We start from the raw sequence: 20535 nt of genomic DNA on the forward strand, positions 1-20535 counted from the left end.
ATCTGCAGGAGAGATGTTCATTGCGTTCCTTTACCGTTCAGCCATGCGCAACACAAGTACCAAAATGGTTGGTGTCAGTTTGAGACAGTCGGGCGACAACTGATGAGTTTTAAGTGTTCCAACTCAAGAAGCAACAAAGTCCCAGCCCAACTTCAGCCTTAAACTGACTAAATGCCTTGTCATTGGAAAGCTCCCAATGTCTGCTTGCTGCTGTGCCTCCGCAGAGAACAACCCAGTGTGTTTGATTTCTATTTGCCTGACAGCCCAGAACGAGACGGATTGTTTACACTGTAGTAATGAAAATGGATGTGTGTGCAGTTGGAATGCTTATTCACATTGTCTAATGTTGTCTTCTCTGCAGTGTCAGTCATAGAGGAAATTGGTAATGATCCCAAACAAACACCCTTCTGGGTGTGTTTGTGTCTTCTACTCTTTTGATCACCTTCTCTTCCTCTCTGTCTCCGAAGTGTTAATTGATAAACTCCAATCTAAAGATACATATTTGCTGGGTTACAATCTGTCAGATCATTGACCAAAAAATCTGTCAGTTGCCACTTGGTGGAAATCTGTTTACACTTGCTGCCCTCTCCTATAATACTACAACATCTTTGTAGTATTATAAAGAGTTTAGAAATTGGTGTGTTCATTGGAGGTTTGATGAAACACCCTAATGATAAGCAGTGCAGTTTGACTAGGTAACACCAGAGGGCAGCATAGACATTTATTCATCATGAGTTGCACTGTCAAAACACAGAAGAAGTGCATGACTATCCACCTGCTATCAGTAGATCTGACAATGAACGGGAGGTTGATTGGGTGTTCTGACAAGTGTGGGCTGTTCTATTCCTCAACTCTCTGTAAATTGTTTTCCAATGAAGCTCCTGAATGCAGTGTGTTAGTCAGACCCTGTTAAAGCGTGCCCATTGCTGCTGTTTGAGTGATGTGTGTGTGTGTGTGAGCGTTTGTCTTTTCATGTACTGTATACATTGCTACTGTTGCTCCAACTGTTGTTCTGTTCTAACCACCTGTTCTTACTTGCATGTTGCATGCTGCTCCCCTTGCATTGCAGACACAGACAAAGGTAAAAACACCCTCTCCATATTGTTATGTTCTGCCTCTGTGCATTTATCGCTGTGATGCAGACATGGTGTCATTAGCATTTTAATGAAGTTCTCAGTCTTTTTCTTTGATTGTCTTCACAACCTTCTTGCTTGTCACAACACGGTGGCATGGGATGCTCTCATAGGCACGATGAAACAGGGAGATCCCATTATGCCTCAGTCAGAAGCGCAAATGTCTGATGTTCCCCAGTCAGTCGCCCTCTTAAGTGTCTGAGGGAAGGTTCCTCTCCAATACCGCACTGAAATTAAAACCCACTTCTATCCACTCACTCTCATCACCCATCCACCAGACTTGGTTTGCAGACCAAGGCTTGTGTTTCTGCAACTTCATACTTTAGAATGATAGTCCCTGTAATTATTTCCTGTGGATGTCTGGATGAAGGACTTGTAGCTGTGAGAAAAATAACATTGAGAAAAATGTAAGATCTTTCAGAACTACGTTAAACGGTAGCGGCAAAAAAGCTTTTAGTTAATGGGACTGTAGAGAAGTAGGAGAATTTTGAATTTATACCATTTAGATGCACAGTACCTTGAATGTGCTTTGTAGGCTACATTTCACTATCCTGATGAGGTTGTTGTTTATTATTATTAGCTCTTCTACTATCACAGCTGTGTTAGCCTGGGGCAGGGTCGACTTGACCCAGACACACATCGCCTCTGTCAGTAACTGCAGTCTCCTGTCGTGGATAGACACACTGTCCCCATGGTTGTTGGCAGAGGAGATAATGATGGTATTTCTGTGTGTCTCAGCCGGTAGGAAACAATTTGCACGTCATGAGTGGGCGCAGAAGGCTGCCTACCTGCTGGGCTGCACTCTAGAAGAGCTCTCCTCCTCCATCTTCAAGCACCAGGCCAAGGGCACCCTGCCCAGAGCCAGCTCTATACGTCAGGGGACAGACGATGCACCAGGAGACTCCTCAGGTACACCTGGGACTAAACACACACACACACACACACATGCCCCTCAGCTCATCACCTAGGAGACACGACACGCTTCTCTGAATGTTAAAGCTTATCTAAGTAATGACTACAGTCCCAGAGTGGTTATTGATGGGTAGGTATAAAAAAAATCTCAGGACGATTTTAGAAGTCTTCCTTATGCATTGCCCTTGAAATGTTAATTTCATTGTACAGTATCTGAGAGTTTTATCAGGGGTTGACACACATAATGTGAAGGACATACAGTGAGGGGAAAAACTTATTTGATCCCCTGCTGATTTTGTAAATTTGCCCACTGACAAAGAAATGATCAGTCTATAATTTTAATGGTAGGTTTATTTGAACAGTGAGAGACAGAATAACAACAAAAACATCCAGAAAAACGCATATCAAAAATGTTATAAATTGATTTGCATTTTAATGAGGGAAATAAGTATTTGACCCCCTCTCAATCAGAAAGATTTCTGGCTCCCAGGTGTCTTTTATACAGGTAACGAGCTGAGATTAGGAGCACACTCTTAAAGGGAGTGCTCCTAATCTCAGTTTGTTACCTGTATAAAAGACACCTGTCCACAGAAGCAATCAATCAATCAGATTCCAAACTCTCCATCATGGCCAAGACCAAAGAGCTCTCCAAGGATGTCAGGGACAAGATTGTAGACCTACACAAGGCTGGAATAGGCTACAAGACCACCGCCAAGCAGCTTGGTGAGAAGGTGACAACAGTTGGTGCGATTATTCGCAAATGGAAGAAACACAAAATAACTGTCAATCTCCCTCGGCCTGGGGCTCCATGCAAGATCTCACCTCGTGGAGTTGCAATGATCATGAGAACGGTGAGGAATCAGCCCAGAACTACACAGGAGGATCTTGTCAATGATCTCAAGGCAGCTGGGACCATAGTCACCAAGAAAACAATTGGTAACACACTACGCCGTGAAGGACTGAAATCCTGCAGCGCCCGCAATGTCCCCCTGCTCAAGAAAGCACATATACATGCCCGTCTGAAGTTTGCCAATGAACATCTGAACGATTCAGAGGAGAACTGGGTGAAAGTGTAGTGGTCAGATGAGACCAAAATTGAGCTCTTTGGCATCAACTCAACTCGCCGTGTTTGGAGGAGGAGGAATGCTGCCTATGACCCCAAGAACACCATCCCCACCGTCAAACATGGAGGTGGAAACATTATGCTTTGGGGGTGTTTTTCTGCTAAGGGGACAGGACAACTTCACCGCATCAAAGGGACGATGGACGGGGCCATGAACCGTCAAATCTTGGGTGAGAACCTCCTTCCCTCAACCAGGGCATTGAAAATGGATCGTGGATGGGTATTCTAGCATGACAATGACCCAAAACACACGGCCAAGGCAACAAAGGAATGGCTCAAGAGGAAGCACATTAAGGTCCTGGAGTGGCCTAGCCAGTCTCCAGACCTTAATCCCATAGAAAATCTGTGGAGGGAGCTGAAGGTTCGAGTTGCCAAACGTCAGCCTCGAAACCTTAATGACTTGGAGAAGATCTGCAAAGAGGAGTGGGACAAAATCCCTCCTGAGATGTGTGCAAACTTGGTGGCCAACTACAAGAAACGTCTGACCTCTGTGATTGCCAACAAGGGTTTTGCCACCAAGTACTAAGTCATGTTTGCAGAGGGGTCAAATACTTATTTCCCTCATTTAAAATGCAAATCAATTTATAACATTTTTGACATGCGTTTTTCTTGATTTTTTTGTTGTTATTCTGTCTCTCACTGTTCAAATAAACCTACCATTAAAATTATAGACTGATCATTTCATTGTCAGTGGGCAAACGTACAAAATCAGCAGGGGATCAAATACTTTTTTCCCTCACTGTATAGGCAGTCAGAACCGTATCACAGGAGAACTGGACAGTTGGCCTTTATTTTACCTTGTCTGTGACCTCCCTCCAGCCACCTTTAGCTCAGTAGCTATATTCCTGGATATGGTAGATTATTGTATCATTCTGGCTCTGTACTCTGAACCTTCCTAGATTACACTGTGCTTTGTGGCCAGACTCAGACTTGTCAGAAGTTCTCAGATCAAACCACACAACATCCACATCCATGCCTCATGACACTGGGCACCTGGTAAACCTTACTGACATGGGATAGCTTTCACATCTACACAAAGGTTTACCAGATGCACACTGCCATGAGGCATACATGTGGATGTTGTGTGTGGTTTGATCTGAGCACTGCTGACAAGTCAGTCTAAACCTTCCTAGATTAGTGAGTAGAATACAGAGCCAGTAGGTTACAGTAATGTTGCCACACATCAGACATGGTTGTGATTTACCTGTCTTCCTCTATTACCACCTCAGAGATTCAAGGGCAATAGCACTAGGTTTAGCTGGTTTCCTGCAGTTATCCCATTTAAAATGTCACACTCACTGGAGTGAGCCGAGCATTCCGTGCCTCTGCAGTTGCTATGTATGCTGTCTGATCTGATGACAGGGACGTTGTTGTGAATTTGTCTCTTTTCACCTATTCTCCTACCAGGTTCCAAGGCCACAGCCATGGAGTGTTTAGAAGCCATGGCATCTGGGCTGTACTCAGAGATCTTCACCCTCCTCGTCTCCCTCATCAACCGGTTAGTCACCATTTTACCAGAGATGGAGGGAGATGACGCAGGCATGCGCCACTACAGTTGGTTCTCTGTTTATGCTCTGCTGCCTTGTACTTGTTGTTTTGATGTTATGTTTTTTCGGTCTGACTGTGTGTGTGTGTCAGTGCTCTGAAGACCAGCCAGCACTCTCTGTGCTCCCTGCTCATCGTGGACACCCCGGGCTTTCAGAACCCTCGCCTGGCCAAGCGGGAGCGCGGAGCCACCTTTGAAGAACTCTGCCATAACTACACCCAGGAGCGCCTGCAGATGCTGTTCTATCAGCGCACCTTTGTACAGGAGCTAGAGAGATACAAAGAGGTATCTTAATATGCACAGTACACACACACACACACACACACACACACTAACACATACGTAAACACACACACACACACACACACACACACACACTTTTAAGGATTCAAATATACATTCTCACATACGGACATAAGATGACACATTATTACTTCCTGTAAGCCATTGCAAATTAGAGCTTCATAGATTTCATGGTTTCTACCCCCTCATCAATACTGTCAGTGACACCGTGAGCCCATATAATGGCCCATATGATTGCCATCTCTCCTCCCCTGCCGGGCCCAAAGTGAGTTCACTCATCACTGGCTGTGTGAACTGGGTTGAGCTGCTTACTGAGCCTCGCTGGCTGATGAAGAATAACACCTCTGTCTTTAACTGCCTCTTCTCTTCACACAGCAGATCTACTCTCTAATGCTAGTCTATACACCCGTCATAAGAGGGCTGAATTATCCCTGACAACTCTGTCCTAACTGATGTGTGGCTAATCACTCCCATTATACAAAACACAATGGTTTCACTTTCATAGCCTGTAGCTGTTTATCAGCAGTTTATGAGCAGTTTATAACAGTTTTATTACTATGTATATACTATATCTGATAATGAGTAACATAATGAACTAATTCCTATAGTAGACAACAAAAAAACTTGGCACCCTTTCTTCATATCTATGTTACTGTCATTGGTTCCTAATCATCCCCTCTGTTCCCCCTTAGGAGAACATAGAGCTTGCATTAGATGACATGGAGCCCAGAACATCTCTGTCTGTAGCTGCAGTAGACCAAGCTTCAAGTCAAGCACTGGTAAGTACACTCCTTCAATATCTATATTCACACCAGAGTTTACCCGGTTAGAGAATTTGAATGAATAGGGCCCTATGTCCTGCTTTCTATGACCATGGCAGCTTCATGCTGTACAGGAGTTCTCTCTTCACCTTTCTATGGGATTTCTCTTTGATATTGGCACAGTCCAGTGCAACATTATCTAACATTAACTCCCTTATGAATCTCTTGGTACTTTGAACTGCCAGATCTCTGTAATCATGGCACCCTGCCGCTCTGACTGGCCATAGTTTTCACGGTGCACCTTTATGCATATTATAATTACATTCATGAGTCCTTTGTGATTCACAGTTAGTCAGTCTAGCGTTATTGTATCAATTTTTGCAGATTTTAGAATTTTCAGTTTAATGTTCCGTTAATTTTTTTCACCTTAGAAGAGGTTAATATAATATATGAATGCCTCCGTAGAGGAATCAACAGAAATAAAGGTGAAGGAAAAGGAAGATATTTCATTCAGCAAACAAAAACTAGGAAACTTACTCTGGTGGAAGAAAACATTTTTTCGCTTCTCCTCCAGTGTGTGAAGTGTGTGCCATGGAAACAGAAATGACACGGTGTTGACAGTGTAAGAGCTAGCTGTGTAATAATTCCTGGTTGGTTGCTTTGAGTGCTCTGCTTTTTAAGGGGTCCTGGCCCTGCTGGAGCAGTCTTCAAAAGCACTGAACCAGTGTACAGCAGATGGCTGCAAAAGGCCAAAGCCTTTTTAAAGGCTGACAAAGCAAAAGAATGGCACAGCCCACGCCATTAGAGAGCACTCTCTGTTCATGTCGAGACACAAGGATGAAAGCTGACAGTTGAATTTACACTGACACTCTTCAAATGTTGTCCCCTGACATTAAAAAGTCAGTACCCATGGGTTCACTGGGCTCTGTTTGTTTGCTATGAAGGCTTTTAGTGGTCCAGGAAGAGGTATTTGTGGGTGTGCGTGGCTGCCTGCGTGTGCGCGTCCAAACTGACAGAGGGATTATTTTTGATATATCTAGGTTCAAAGAATTCAACAATACTAATTATCATCCCCTAATATTAAGTGTCAGTGTTTCTCCTATATTAATCGTTCCCACCACTCCCCCCAAAAATATATTTATATAAAAATGTTGGGATGGTAAAACGTGTAAACTTAAACGACTAAAACCAGATATACAGTATATAGAAAAACCAGATATAAAGTATATAGAAAAGATAATGGAGCTATGTATTTATAAGATCATCTTTGAGAACTAACAACCACCAAAATAAAACTAGACAGTCAGGGAAAATCTAAAATCCCCAAAATGTCATGGCATGGGGCCCCCATTGATTTTGTTATGTTTGAGTCACTCAGCATAAGAACACGGAATAAGCCATGGCAAAATTTGAGTTACATATGGGATAAACAAAACGTACAGTCAAAAACACAATAGAAAATATATATACAGTGTGTGCAAATGTAGTAAGTTATGGAGGTAAGGCAATAAATAGGCCATAGTGCAAAATAATTACAATTTCGTATTAACACTGGAGTGATAGATGTGCAGAAGATGATGTGCAAATAGAGATACTGGGGTGCAAATGAGCAAAATAAATAACAATATGGGGATGAGGTAGTTGGATGGGCTAATTACAGATGGGCTGTGTACAGGTGCAGTGATCGGTGAGCTGCTCTGACAACTGATGCTTAAAGTTTGTGAGGGAGATAAGTGTCTCCAGCTTCAGAGATTTTTGCAGTTTGTTCCAGTCATTGGCAGCAGAGAACTGGAAGGAATGGCGGCGAAAGGAGGTGTTGGCTTTGGGGATGACCAGTGAGATATACCTGCTGGAGCGCATACTACGGGTGGGTGTTGCTATGGTGACCAATGAGCTAAGATAAGGCGGGGATTTGCCTAGCAGTGATAACACTGATAAGTCTGCCCGTAAGTGGGTATATATTCTTTAATTTAGAAAGAGACATTTCAAGAGAGAAACGGGTTAGAGTTCAGTTATACCAAAAAGCTCAATTGTGGCTGGCATTCTAGTGATAATTGCTGAAGTGGCCTGTGTGGAGTGCAGGCTTCCTGAGTGCTCCAGTGCTCTCTGAGGTCTTTCTCTGATACTGGGCATAATGAGAGTCATGTCTAATGGCCTGTCTCTCTCTGCCGTCTGGACCTCAGAAAACAAACTACTGCAATTGCTTTATGAAAAACGACTGTATTTTTGTGGTTGCTATTCAATAAAAGCCTTAATCTGAAAGCAGTGGCTGTGTCCGAATACCCGTACTGCATTCTAAATAGTAGGCATTTTGGGTATGCGAAAATAGAACGTTTTATAGTATGTGAAATTTGAGTATGCATTAAATGCCAGGATGTCATACTAATTTCGGCTTTTCGTCTAGTAGAATTCGCTGCATACTTGAGGAAGAAAATCGTCTTTCGAGACACGTGTGTTTGACAACAGATGATAAGTGACGCGCTATACCAAAATGAACGAATGGTTGGAATGAATGCAATTGCGCATTAGATGACGCATTCTCAGCCTAGTATGTTGATATTTGTTGCTTATTGCATAACTAAACAGTGTGTTCTAAATAGTATGTAGTATGATTAGTACACAGTATGTCGTTTTAGTAAGTAGTAGGCAAGACAGATTTCGGACATGGCCAGTGTTTCATTGTGTTGTCAGTGAAATATTTTGGTGGTAAATATGATCAGCTGACTCAATCACACCGTTTTTAGTTATCGTTTGTTGTGGAAATATAGTCAGGAGAGAGTTGGGAAAGGTGCTGTGCTATTACAGGTGAAAAGCCTTGTAACAAAAAGGTTTGCCGACATTTCCAAAGGCTTATAGAATGATTCCTACAAAGTAGAGGGTCAGAAACCTTTTGACTTTTTCCACAATTTGTTGTTACAGCCTGAATTAAAAAATTGATTCAATTTAGATTTAGTGTCACTGGCTTACACACAATACTCCATAATGTCAAAGTGGAATTATATTTTTAGAAATGTTTACAAATGAATTAAAAATGGAAAGCTGAACTGGCTTGAGTCAATAAGTATTCAACCCCTTTGTAATGGCAAGCCTAAATAAGTTCAGGAGTAAAAATGTGCTTAATAAGTTGCATGGACTCACTCTGTGTGCAATAATAGTGTTTAACATGATTTTTGAATGACCACATCATCTGTAAGGTCACTCAGTTGAGCAGTGATTTCAAACACAGATTCAACCACAAAGACAGGGAGGTTTTCCAATGCCTCCCAAAGAAGGGCACCTATTGGTAGATGGATGACAAAGGAAAAAAAGCAGACAATGAATATACCTTTGAGCATGGTAAAGTTATTAATTACACTTTGGATGGTGTATCAATACACCCAGTCACTACAAAGGTACAGGTCTCCTTCCTAACTCAGTTGCTGGAGAGGAAGGAAACCGCTCCGGAATTTCACCATGAGGCCAATGGTGACTTTAAAACAGTTACAGATTTTAATGGTTGTGATAGGAGAAAACTGAGGATGGATCAACAACATTGTAGTTACTCCACAATACTAACCTACATGACCGAGTGAAAAGAAGGAAGCCTGTACAGAATAAAAATATTCCAAAACATGCATCCTGTTTGCAATAAGGCACTAAAGTAAAACTGCCAAAAATGTGGGTAAAATATGTCCTGAATACAAAGCATTATGTTTGGGGCAAATTCAACACATCACTGAGTACCACTCTTCATATTTTCAAGCATGGGTGGTGGCTGCATCATGTTATGGGTATGCTTGTCATTGGCAAGGACTAGGGAGTTTTGTTGGGGATAAAAATAAACTGAATAGAGCTAAGCACAGGCAAAGTCCTAGAGGAAAACATGGTTCAGGCTTTCCAACAGACACTGGGAGACAAATTCATATTTTAGCAGGACAATAACCTAAAACACAAGGCCAAATATACACTGGAGTTGCTTACCAAGACGACATTGAATGTTCCTGAGTGGCCTAGTTACAGTTTTGACTGAAATCTGCTTGAAAATGGCTGTCTAGAAATGATCAACAAGCAACTTGACAGACGTTGAATAATTTTTTTAAATAATAATGTGCAAATATTGTACTATCCAGGTGTGCAAAGCTCTTAAAGACTTACCCAGAAAGAATCGCTTCCAAAGGTGATTCTAACATATATTGACTCAGGGGTGTGAATACTGATGTAAATTAGATATTTATGCATTTAATTTTTTCTCCTAAAAACAGGTTATCAATTTGTCATTATGGGGTATTGTGTGTAGATGGGTTTGAATTCAGGCTGTAACACAACAAAATGTGGAATAAGTCAAGGGGTATGGATACTTTCTGAAAGCACTGTACAACCATCCGAAGGACTGGGTAGAGGCATGTCTGACCAGTGTATGCATGTGTGTGTGCCAGCGGAGGACTGATGAGGCGCGGGGCCTGTTGTGGCTGATGGAGGAGGAGGCTCTGCAGCCTGGGGGTTCAGAGGATACTCTACTGGGACGCCTCTTCAGCTACTATGGCCCTGCCAAGGGAGAGCGCAAAGGTGAACACACACAGTCAAATCTGTTGCTCATCACTCAGGCACAGCTCAACAACAGTCACATCTGTTATCTCTCTCTCACTCACTCACTCACTCACACACACACACACACACACACACACACACACACACACACACACACACACACACACACACACACACACACATACACACACACACAAGAAAGTTAGAGGCATAAATATCATGCCCCCCAAAAAATGCTAACCTCCCCTTTTATTGGTAATGGTAAGAGGTTAGCATTTTTTGGGGGGCATGATATTTATGCCTCTAACTTTCTCACTTATTATTATTATTATTATTATTATTAACGATTCATTCATGATTACCCTTAATCATGGTAGCATCCACATTAATGTAGAAGTGTTCAGAAACATATTCTATTCTTATTTAAAATAAAAGTGACTCCAAAATGACACAGTACATTATTTACCATTCATTTCTATTGGCCACCACAACATAATCGGTCACAAGCCTGACGTAGTCATTGCGTGCTAGGAATATGGGACCAAATACTACACTGTTGACTACTTCAATACTCATATGTGCATTTGTCCAAATACTTATATCTTCAAATGGGGGGACTAGATCCATAAAGTGCTTTCATTTCTAAACGATAAAACTGATATGTATGAAAATACCCTCAAATAAAAGGTGGCATTCTATACTGTTGCCTCATATGAAACATTTGATCTCAAATCCAAAATGCTGGAGTATAGAGCCAAATAAAAAGTTTTAGCTTCACTATCCAAATAAATACCAAAACAATAGAATTGCCATGGAAACGTGTGGGGGGGAAAGGGCCGTGGGGGAAAGATCCCGAGTCTCCTCATTGCCTCCCAGCAAAATGGGCCTACATTTAGGATATTGTTTATATGTGCATTTCACACTATGTTGAGTTAAAATAGTGTTTTGAAAAAAATATATATATATACAAAAATAAAGTGCCTTATAGAAAATACAATGTCCGGTGATATGATAAATATATTTGTATGTTTTTCTTCTTCATATATGTTCATTGCCACACAATGCACACATATATAAACATCCATCCACAGACGCAAACATTCATTGAAATACATAATGGTTATCAACTCCTTTTCCCTCACTACCTGTCAGATCACACCTTGCTGCTGAAGAGTGGGAAGCCACATCACTTCCTGTTGGGCCACAGTCATGGGACAGACTGGGTGGAGTATGACGCCCGTGGTTGGCTGAGCCATGCCAAACAGAACCCTGCCTCTACCAACGCAGGGAGTCTCCTGCAGGACTCCCACAAGTAAGACCCACATAATGTTTTAGCTTGATTGGCAATGCTTGCAACAGACATGTCTGACCCTGATTGGTGTCTCTCCTTTCCAGGAAGAACATCAGTGGTCTTTTTATGAGCCGAGGAGGCGGGGCCACCATCCTGCCAGGCTCCATCGCGGGCATGGAGGGTGTTTCACAGCTGACCTTGCGGCGCGCCACCAGCATGAGGAAGACCTTCACCACTGGGGTGGCGGCAGTCAAGAAGAAGTCCCACTGCATCCAGATCAAACTACAAGTGGTAAGAGGCTGGGGGCCGTCTGCAGGGGGCAGATCTGGTGGAGAGAAGGAAAGCGAGAGGGCTTCCCAAAAAATCATATTTACACTTCTGTTCCTGTAACAGTCTGGGCATATCCAGCTAAGTTGTTGGGCCACAGGGCCTCTCATTTGAATCCTACCCATGGGCTGATTCAGTAATAGGAGTCATTTAATTAGCACTACCTAATATATACCCTCCCTCCGGAAGAGGTGTTCGCATAGCGTTTGGGAGATCATCCATCTTCCTGTGTTTTTACCATATTATTACAGCTTGAAAGCGTAGGAGCTAGGAGACATCCACGTGTAGGTCCTAGGCATTCGATTTCCTGCTCCTGAGAGTACTTTCCTTAACTATACCATTTATTAAAACACTGGCGGATTGCTTAATGTATGAAATGTACTATTAAACTCAGCAAAAAAAGAAACGTCCCTTTTTCAGGACACTGTCTTTCAAAGATAATTTGTAAAAAATCCAAATAACTTCACAGATCTTCATTATAAAGGGTTTAAACACTGTTTCCCATGCTTGTGATTGAACCATAAACAATTAATGAACATGCACCTGTGGAACGGTCGTTAAGACACTAACCGCTTACAGACGGTAGGCAATTAAGGTCACAGTTATGAAAACTTAGGACACTAAACAGGCCTTTCTACTGACTCTGAAAAACACCAAAAGAAAGATGTCCAGGGTCCCTGCTCATCTGCGTGGACGTGCCTTAAGCATGCTGCAAGGAGGCATGAGGACTGCAGATGTGGCCAGGGCAATAAATTGCAATGTCCGTACTGTGAGACGCCTAAGACAGCGCTACAGGGAGACAGGACGGACAGCTGATCGTCCTCGCAGTGGCAGACCATGTGTAACAACACCTGCACAGGATCGGTACATCCGAACATTACACCTGCGGGACAGGTACAGGATGGCAACAACAACTGCCCGAGTTATACCAGGAATGCACAATCCCTCCATCAGTGCTCAGACTGTCCGCAATAGGCTGAGAGAGACTGGACTGAGGGCTTGTAGGCCTGTTGTAAGGCAGGTCCTCACCAGACATCACTGGCAACAACGTCGCCTATGGGCACAAACCCACCGTCGCTGGACCAGACAGGACTGGCAAAAAGTGCTCTTCACTGACAAGTCGCGGTTTTGTCTCACCAGGGGTGATGGTCGGATTCGCGTTTATCGTCAAAGGAATGAGCGTTACACCGAGGCCAGTACTCTGGAGCGGGATCGATTTGGAGGTGGAGGGTCCGTCATGGTCTGGGGCGGTGTGTCAGAGCATCGTCGGACTGAGCTTGTTGTCATAGCAGGCAATCTCAACGCTGTGCGTTACAGGGAAGACATCCTCCTCCCTCATGTGGTACCCTTCCTGCAGGCTCATCCTGACATGACCCTCCAGCATGACAATGCCACCAGCCATACTGCTCGTTCTGTGCGTGATTTCTTGCAAGACAGGAATGTCAGTGTTCTGCCATGGCCAGCGAAGAGCCCGGATCTCAATCCCATTGAGCACGTCTGGGACCTGTTGGATTGGAGGGTGAGGGCTAGGGCCATTCCCCTCCAGAAATGTCCGGGAACTTGCAGGTGCCTTGGTGGAAGAGTGGAGTAACATCTCACAGCAAGAACTGGCAAATCTGGTGCAGTCCATGAGGAGGAGATGCACTGCAGTACTTAATGCAGCTGGTGGCCACACCAGATACTGACTGTTACTTTTGATTTTGACCCCCCCTTTGTTCAGGGACACATTATTCAATTTCTGTTAGTCACATGTCTGTGGAACTTGTTCAGTTTATGTCTGTTGTTGAATCATGTTATGATCATACAAATATTTACACATGTTAAGTTGACAGTGAGAGGACGTTTCTTTTTTTAGTTTATATCCATTAGTGAGAGCCAGTGTATGGAGCCTTTGCATATGATTAATGGTTTGGTCTCTGATTAGGCCGGTTACTCTCTCGATGCATGTTGAGGCCTTGTCCTCTCTCATAGCACTCACTGTTACCATTTGAGTCCCAGCTAACTCCCCTCTCTCCTGCAGGATGCTCTGCTGGACACTGTGCGGAGGTCCAGGGTTCACTTTATCCACTGCCTGCTGCCCAATGCTGATGCCCTGCGGGTGGGCAGAGCGGAGTTGGAGGCCCAGGGGGAGAGTGGAGACTCTGGCCTGATGCAGCTGGATGTGGCCCTGCTCCGGACCCAGCTCCGCGGCTCCAAGCTGCTGGACGCCCTCAGAATCTACAGACAAGGTGAGAAAGCTGATTGGACTGGAGGCTGTGGATGTTAGACTAGAAAGGTCTGGAAGGGTCTCTCAAACCAAACGATGAACACTGCTGTTCTTCACAAAGAGCAGTGTTTAAATAAATCTTTATGTAAGAAAAATAGAGCTTTATAACCTTGCCCCGATGTCCTTGTCTTTACAGGATACCCTGATCACATGGTCTTCTCCGAGTTCCGCCGCCGCTTCAACGTGCTGGCACCACACCTGAACAAGAAACTTGGCCGCAACTACATGGTGAAGGATGAGAAGAGGGTGAGTCTATTTTTCTGTGTGTGTGTTTGGAGAAAATAATATGATTCAGGCCAACCCGAGGTCTGCATTGTTATATTAATGAGCTGAATAGACAATCTCCTCCGTGGCTGTCAGTAGCCCACTGACAGAGGAATTAACCTCTATTAATCAGGGCCATTGTGATGACCTAATCAACTTAGCCACAGCTGCATCCCACTCACTACCAAGTCTAATCAATAAGGAGCAGAGACAGGAAGCACTGGGGTTTAAGGCTGAACAAAATACCCAAAACTTGGTACTGCACTTATCAACTTTGTGAAATATATTGTCTAACCTGGAGGCCGTCTGGCGGGTGGTTTTGCCCTAATGATTTGCTTATGAAGGGAGCTCCCCACTGCATTGGTTTATGTGAGATGTGACTGGTGAGAGGGCCTAATGGTTATTGCAGCCATTTTTATCTCAATATCAAATCATTTCTGGGTAACAATTAAGTACCTTACTTTTGTTTATTTGACAATTTTCATTGAAATCAATCAAAGTATCTTAGCAAAGAGCAATTTCTTAAGCAAGAATTTTGCTAGGACTGTCTGGGAGTGGTCTGAGTGGGGAGGTGGAAAACTAGCTTTTATTGGCAGAGAGGTTTGGAACTCTCTTTCTGATTGGTCTGTTAACTAATTGGTGATGTCACCAGGCAGGCCAAAACTCCATCCCACTAAAACAGGTTGAAATCTCAGGCGGTTTGTTCAAAATGCTCTTACACTAAAAGGGCATTATCATTTTCACAGTATTATTACAAACTCATAGTGTGGAAATGTATATAAAACACAGAGAAATCACTTGACTGCACTGGTCCTTTAAAAGTGTTTTAGTGTAACCCAACCTGTGAAGGGAGGATTGCTAATGACTGTTCCACTCTCAGGTTAACTATCAATGAGGGTCAATTGTGTCTTGGTCCCCTGCAAGAGGAGCCTGGCTGAAGTGAAACGGTGGGGAATAAACATGAGAGCGTGAGCGAAGTGGGTAAAAACAGAGAAAAGCAGATTTCCCCTGCGTCAGCTTCTCGGAGCGGGGTTTCTATTGAAACAGCATCAGACAAAAGACCCTCAGTGCTCTGGGCTGCAGCCCCTCTCACAGTGTAATCTAGATGGGGGCTTTCAGGCTGGGGGCTCAAGTAGACCTGTCCACACCACACAGGGAAGGGGAAGGCAGAGAGACTCATGGAGATGGACAGAAACACAGAGGGAGAGCTGCAGGCGGTGCCTCTCTGCAGAGGCTGTATTTGTTCAAGTCTGCTATGGGGCCGAGACCACCACAGGGTCAGGAGGGATGAGCCTGGAGCAGGTGGATTCTGGAGGACTAGCTGTCTGGTCAGTTTTAATTTGCCTCTCTCCCTGCACATGCTCTGTGTCCTGGAGGAGAGAGTGGGGATTGGGGGCAGAGGTGTGAGGGGAGAATGTGAAAGGAATACAGTTCAGGATTCTGTCTGATAAGAGAAGTGGTTGTTGGGATCCTCTGTGTCAGTGGTCAGCTCTGCGGGACTGCTGTAGAGGGAGAATCCGGGGGTAGAGGGGCAGTGACTGATCTGTGTGTGTTTCCAGGCTGTGGAGGAGCTGCTGGAGTCCCTGGACCTGGAGAAGAACAGCTATCACATGGGACTGAGCAGGGTGAGTACCACTACTACCACAGTAAAACCTCACACCTTGAATGAGTCACTGGTAAAACTACCTCGGTTTATATTATATTGTGTGAGAGGGGTTATAGAAACTCAAAAACCGAATGTTGCATACAGTAGGTTTCCTTAATTTGTAGCTATAGATTCCTCCTTCCAGGTGTTTCTCCTTGAGGAATGTGTTTGTCATTGTGTGAACTGTCTGGCAAGTGTTGGCTGCCCTGGAAGTCTCTTTGCTGAGGAGGATGGATCTGAGAGGCGTGCCTGCCTTCCAGCCTCACTGTGAGACACACAATCATGTCTCCTTTGTATTCATGTCAATATGGAGTCATTTCTGGCAGGTGATGGACTTTTAATCCCATCAGTTGGGAAGTGGCCCAAAGCCAACAAGAACATCAGGAGAAACAACGTTGGGAGAAACAATGGCTCCTATGCTCCCAGATGCTGGTAATTTACTGGACCAAATTACAACATGGGAGAGATGGTAATTATTTTGGAGACCACTGCAGTTGCCTTTGGGGTTTGATCTGGGCTCCGGAGTAGATTAGCACCAAGATGGTGCTTCGCAAAGCATTCCAATGGCGTCCTAGCAACAGCAGTGACCCCAGCAGAATGCCAATTAACAGCAGCACCAAATCTTGTCATGACACTGGGTCCACACAACTCTCGCTGTGGTAAACACTGTCACAACTGGAAGTCACATGGCTAACGAGATGGTGTCACATTTAATGTCTCCATTCTGATCATAATAGAACCCAGACAAATCTCCTCACTGGTGGAGAAACGGTTACAGTATGGACAAAGTACGGCTGACACTTCTTTCTTCTTTCCATTACCCTATGTAGAGAGAGTTTTTCTAAGAGGACAAAAGAGAAACATCAGTTTGATTTTGAAGCCAATTTCATGACATTGTCCCTCTAACATGATTGTACAGTATGTAGCCCTCTTCTCAATATCGGGCTATATACTATATCTAAAGCGGAAATTGATAGTTAAATATAGTTCCATGCCCGTAGCGAGAGAAAAAAATGTCCCCTGATTTTAATTTCAAAAATCTGGTCACCTTAACTTCAGGTCAGTTCCACCTCCTGGTTCTTTCATGTATGCCAGGAAGGTTTGGTCATTTATAAAGCACTGGAGCCTGGCTACGGAGGCCTTGGATAGAAACGGCTCTCCCATCACTATCTGTCCTTCGCCTTAAGCAGCTGACTGACTGCCACCAGCCTTCACACTGCTTCACACAGCCCTGGTGTGATTATGTCTCTGTGTGTGTGAATGACAGGAGCATGTCATGTGATGGCACTTCAACTGGCCCTTTTAAATCTGTTTCACCTCTGACCCAGCTAATAGGGACACAATGCTAACACTGTCAGAGATAGCGACTTCATCACCCAATAGATTGCCTTCTCTCCTTTTCTTTAGACTACAATGAATGGATTATAATATTTCCAGTTAATGTAATATATTTGTATAGTAGGTGCTAAAAAGGCAGATATTTTCTTGAGGTCAGTTATGTGCCAAAATTATTGATTGGAATCCACTCCGAAATTGAACAAACATGACTATATCCCTTTTTTTTGATGATGAACTAAAAGGTGTGTTCTTTTGTCCCCAGTTGTTCTTCAGAGCGGGGACCTTGGTGAAACTGGAGGAGCAGAGGGAGGAGCAGACCAGACGCAACATCACCCTGTTCCAAGCAGCCTGCAGTGGATACCTGGCCAGACAGGCCTTCAGGAAGAGGAAGGTAGGCATGACTACACCACGGCTTCACGGTCATCCAGCTAGCTGCTGCTTCTTGGAGTGTACCTGTCAGAGAAGAAAGTCATAAGCAGGGAAGGAGACAAAGATGTACTGTGTATGTCAAGGCTATTGACTGTGACTGTCCAATATGATCAAAATCTGTTTTATAGTTAGAATTTTATTTATTTTCCATGATTTACATTGATAAATCATTTTGAGATGATCATTTTGAGACAGAAAACAAGTTGATTGTGGTCTATGTGGTTGCCTTGGAGTCTGTGGAGTGAAGGAGCCTGTTCCTAATTTTAGAGGATGTTTGCTCTGCCATAGGACTACAGCTACCTCTGCTGTAAATCTCTAACTAGGACTTAGTAAATCCATCAGCCTAACCCCTCCCCATCCCCCCTTCCTCCTACCTGATGCACCCTGTCACCATCTGCACCAGCTACGGGGTGACATGTCCCCCTCAATCACACCCTATCATACGTGTTAGCGTTTCCTTCTTCTCCATTCTAGCTCTACTTCTCCCTCCATTTATCTCTCTCCATGAGATGGGGCCATCTCTCTGGCCCTGATAGCATCTCTGCAACTGATGTATGGAATGCAGCTCTCCTCTCCTCCACTGTGTGTGATTACACTCTAAGTGAGGAGGCTGTCTTCATCTGTCTGGCCAGCCCTGAACTCTCTGGCTGGTACACAACCACCCACAGGACATCACTACCTTCACTGGCTGGACCTATCCTTCACCTCCACACCTACACTACCATTTACAGATCAGTCATCGTTGTTTACACTCATTGTCTTCAGGCAGCATCCATACAATGACACCGTGGTGAAGAAGGCACGACAGCGGCTCTTCAACCTTGGGATGCTGAAGAAATTCGACCTGTCCCTGAGGGCCCTCACAGTGTAATACAGAAGCACCATCGAGAGCATACTGTCGGGCTGCATCTCAGCCTGGTATGGCAACTCCACCGCCGCGGACTGCAAGGTGCTACAGAGGGTGGTACATGCAGCCGAACGCACCATTGGGTGCACGCTGCCTGCCGTCCAGGACACCTACAACACCAGGTGTCGCAAGAAGGTCAAGAAGATCTGGGACCCCAGCCACCCGAGCCTTGGCCTGTTCTCCCCGTTTCCATCACTCAGACTACCCCCAGACCATCAGGCTGCTGAATAGCCACCACTAGTCAGCTACTTGCTCCCCCTGTCCCCCTCCTGGCTCCCCGGACCCCCCCGCCTCCCCAATGGAAATGTATTATTATTTGTAGTTAGTTCAATTTTTTTTATTATCTATTTTTATTTTTGTTTTATTTCACTTTGTCCTGCATTGTTGGAGCTCAACAATTTCACTGTACCGTGTAATTACATCTGTAACCCAGTACATGTGACTATTAAACTCTAATCTAATATGGCTTTAAGCTTTCTGAGAAACGGACATACGCTGCAATATCTTCCCAAGTAGGTCTAGGGGAATTGTTTTATAGCTAGTTTAGCCATTTTTGTTATCACTGCATCTATTAAAGAGTTGTGAATCTTTTTATTCATTTATTTTTATGATCAAATCAAATCACATTTTATTGGCCACATGCGCCGAATACAACAGGTGCAGACATTGCAGTGAAATGCTTACTTACAGCCCTTAACCAACAGTGCATTTATTTTTTTATAAAAAAGTAAAATAAAACAACAACAAAAAAGTGTTGAGGGAAAAAAAGAGCAGAAGTAAAATAAAATAACAGTAGGGAGGCTATATATACAGGGGGGTACCAGTGCAGAGTCAATGTGCGGGGGCACCGGCTAGTTGAGGTAGTTGGAGTAATATGTACATGTGGGTAGAGTTAAAGTGACTATGCATAAATAATTAACAGAGTAGCAGCAGTGTAAAAATATGGGGTGGGGGTGGGGGGGCAGTGCAAATAGTCAGGGTAGCCATGATTAGCTGTTCAGGAGTCTTATGGCTTGGGGGTAGAAGCTGTTGGACCTAGACTTGGCACTTCGGTACCGCTGGCTGTGCAGTAGCAGAGAGAACAGTCTATGACTAGGGTGGCTGGAGTCTTTGACAATTTTTAGGGCCTTCCTCTGACACCGCCTGGTATAGAGGTCCTGGATGGCAGGAAGTTTGGCCCCAGTGATGTACTGGGCCGTACGCACTACCCTCTGTAGTGCCTTGCGGTCAGAGGACGAGCAGTTGCCATACCAGGCGGTGATGCAACCAGTCAGGATGCTCTCGATGGTGCAGCTGTATAATTTTTTGAGGATCTGAGGACCCATGCCAAATCTTTTCAGTCTCCTGAGGGGGAATAGGCTTTGTCGTGCCCTCTTCACGACTATCTTGGTGTGTTTGGACCATGATAGTTTGTTGGTGATGTGGACACCAAGGAACTTAAAGCTCTCAACCTGTTCCACTAAAGCCCCGTCGATGAGAATGGGGGCGTGCTCAGTCCTCTTTTTTTTCCCTGTAGTCCACAATCATCTCCTTTGTCTGAGGGAGAGGTTGTTATCCTGGCACCACACGGCCAGGTCTCTGACCTCCTCCCTATAGGCTGTCTCATCGTTGTCGGTGATCAGGCCTACCGCTGTTGTGTCATCAGCAAACTTAATGATGGTGTTGGAGTTGTGCCTGGCCATGCAGTCATGGGTGAACAGGGAGTACAGGAGGGGACTGAGCACGCACCCCTGAGAGATTGCATCATCTGTGGATCTGTTGGG

The 20535-nt window shown here is 44.3% G+C and overlaps 1 pseudogene across 1 annotated transcript in view; it reads left to right on the forward strand.

The window, feature by feature from the left end:
* LOC311135696 (unconventional myosin-XVIIIa-like) overlaps window positions 1-20535 on the forward strand; it is a 112643-nt pseudogene that overhangs the window by 41394 nt on the left and 50714 nt on the right. Inside the window, exons 10-20 of the transcript in view lie at window positions 1839-2042; window positions 4576-4666; window positions 4807-4999; window positions 5710-5796; window positions 10194-10323; window positions 11458-11617; window positions 11701-11887; window positions 13944-14151; window positions 14326-14435; window positions 16013-16078; window positions 17699-17827. The product of the transcript in view is annotated as an unconventional myosin-XVIIIa-like (transcript). The remainder of the gene's footprint in view (window positions 1-1838; window positions 2043-4575; window positions 4667-4806; window positions 5000-5709; window positions 5797-10193; window positions 10324-11457; window positions 11618-11700; window positions 11888-13943; window positions 14152-14325; window positions 14436-16012; window positions 16079-17698; window positions 17828-20535) is intronic.

The sequence above is a fragment of the Coregonus lavaretus genome, assembly GCF_964263955.1.
Source record: "Coregonus lavaretus genome assembly, chromosome: 10".
In the NCBI taxonomy this organism is placed as follows: domain Eukaryota; kingdom Metazoa; phylum Chordata; class Actinopteri; order Salmoniformes; family Salmonidae; genus Coregonus; species Coregonus lavaretus.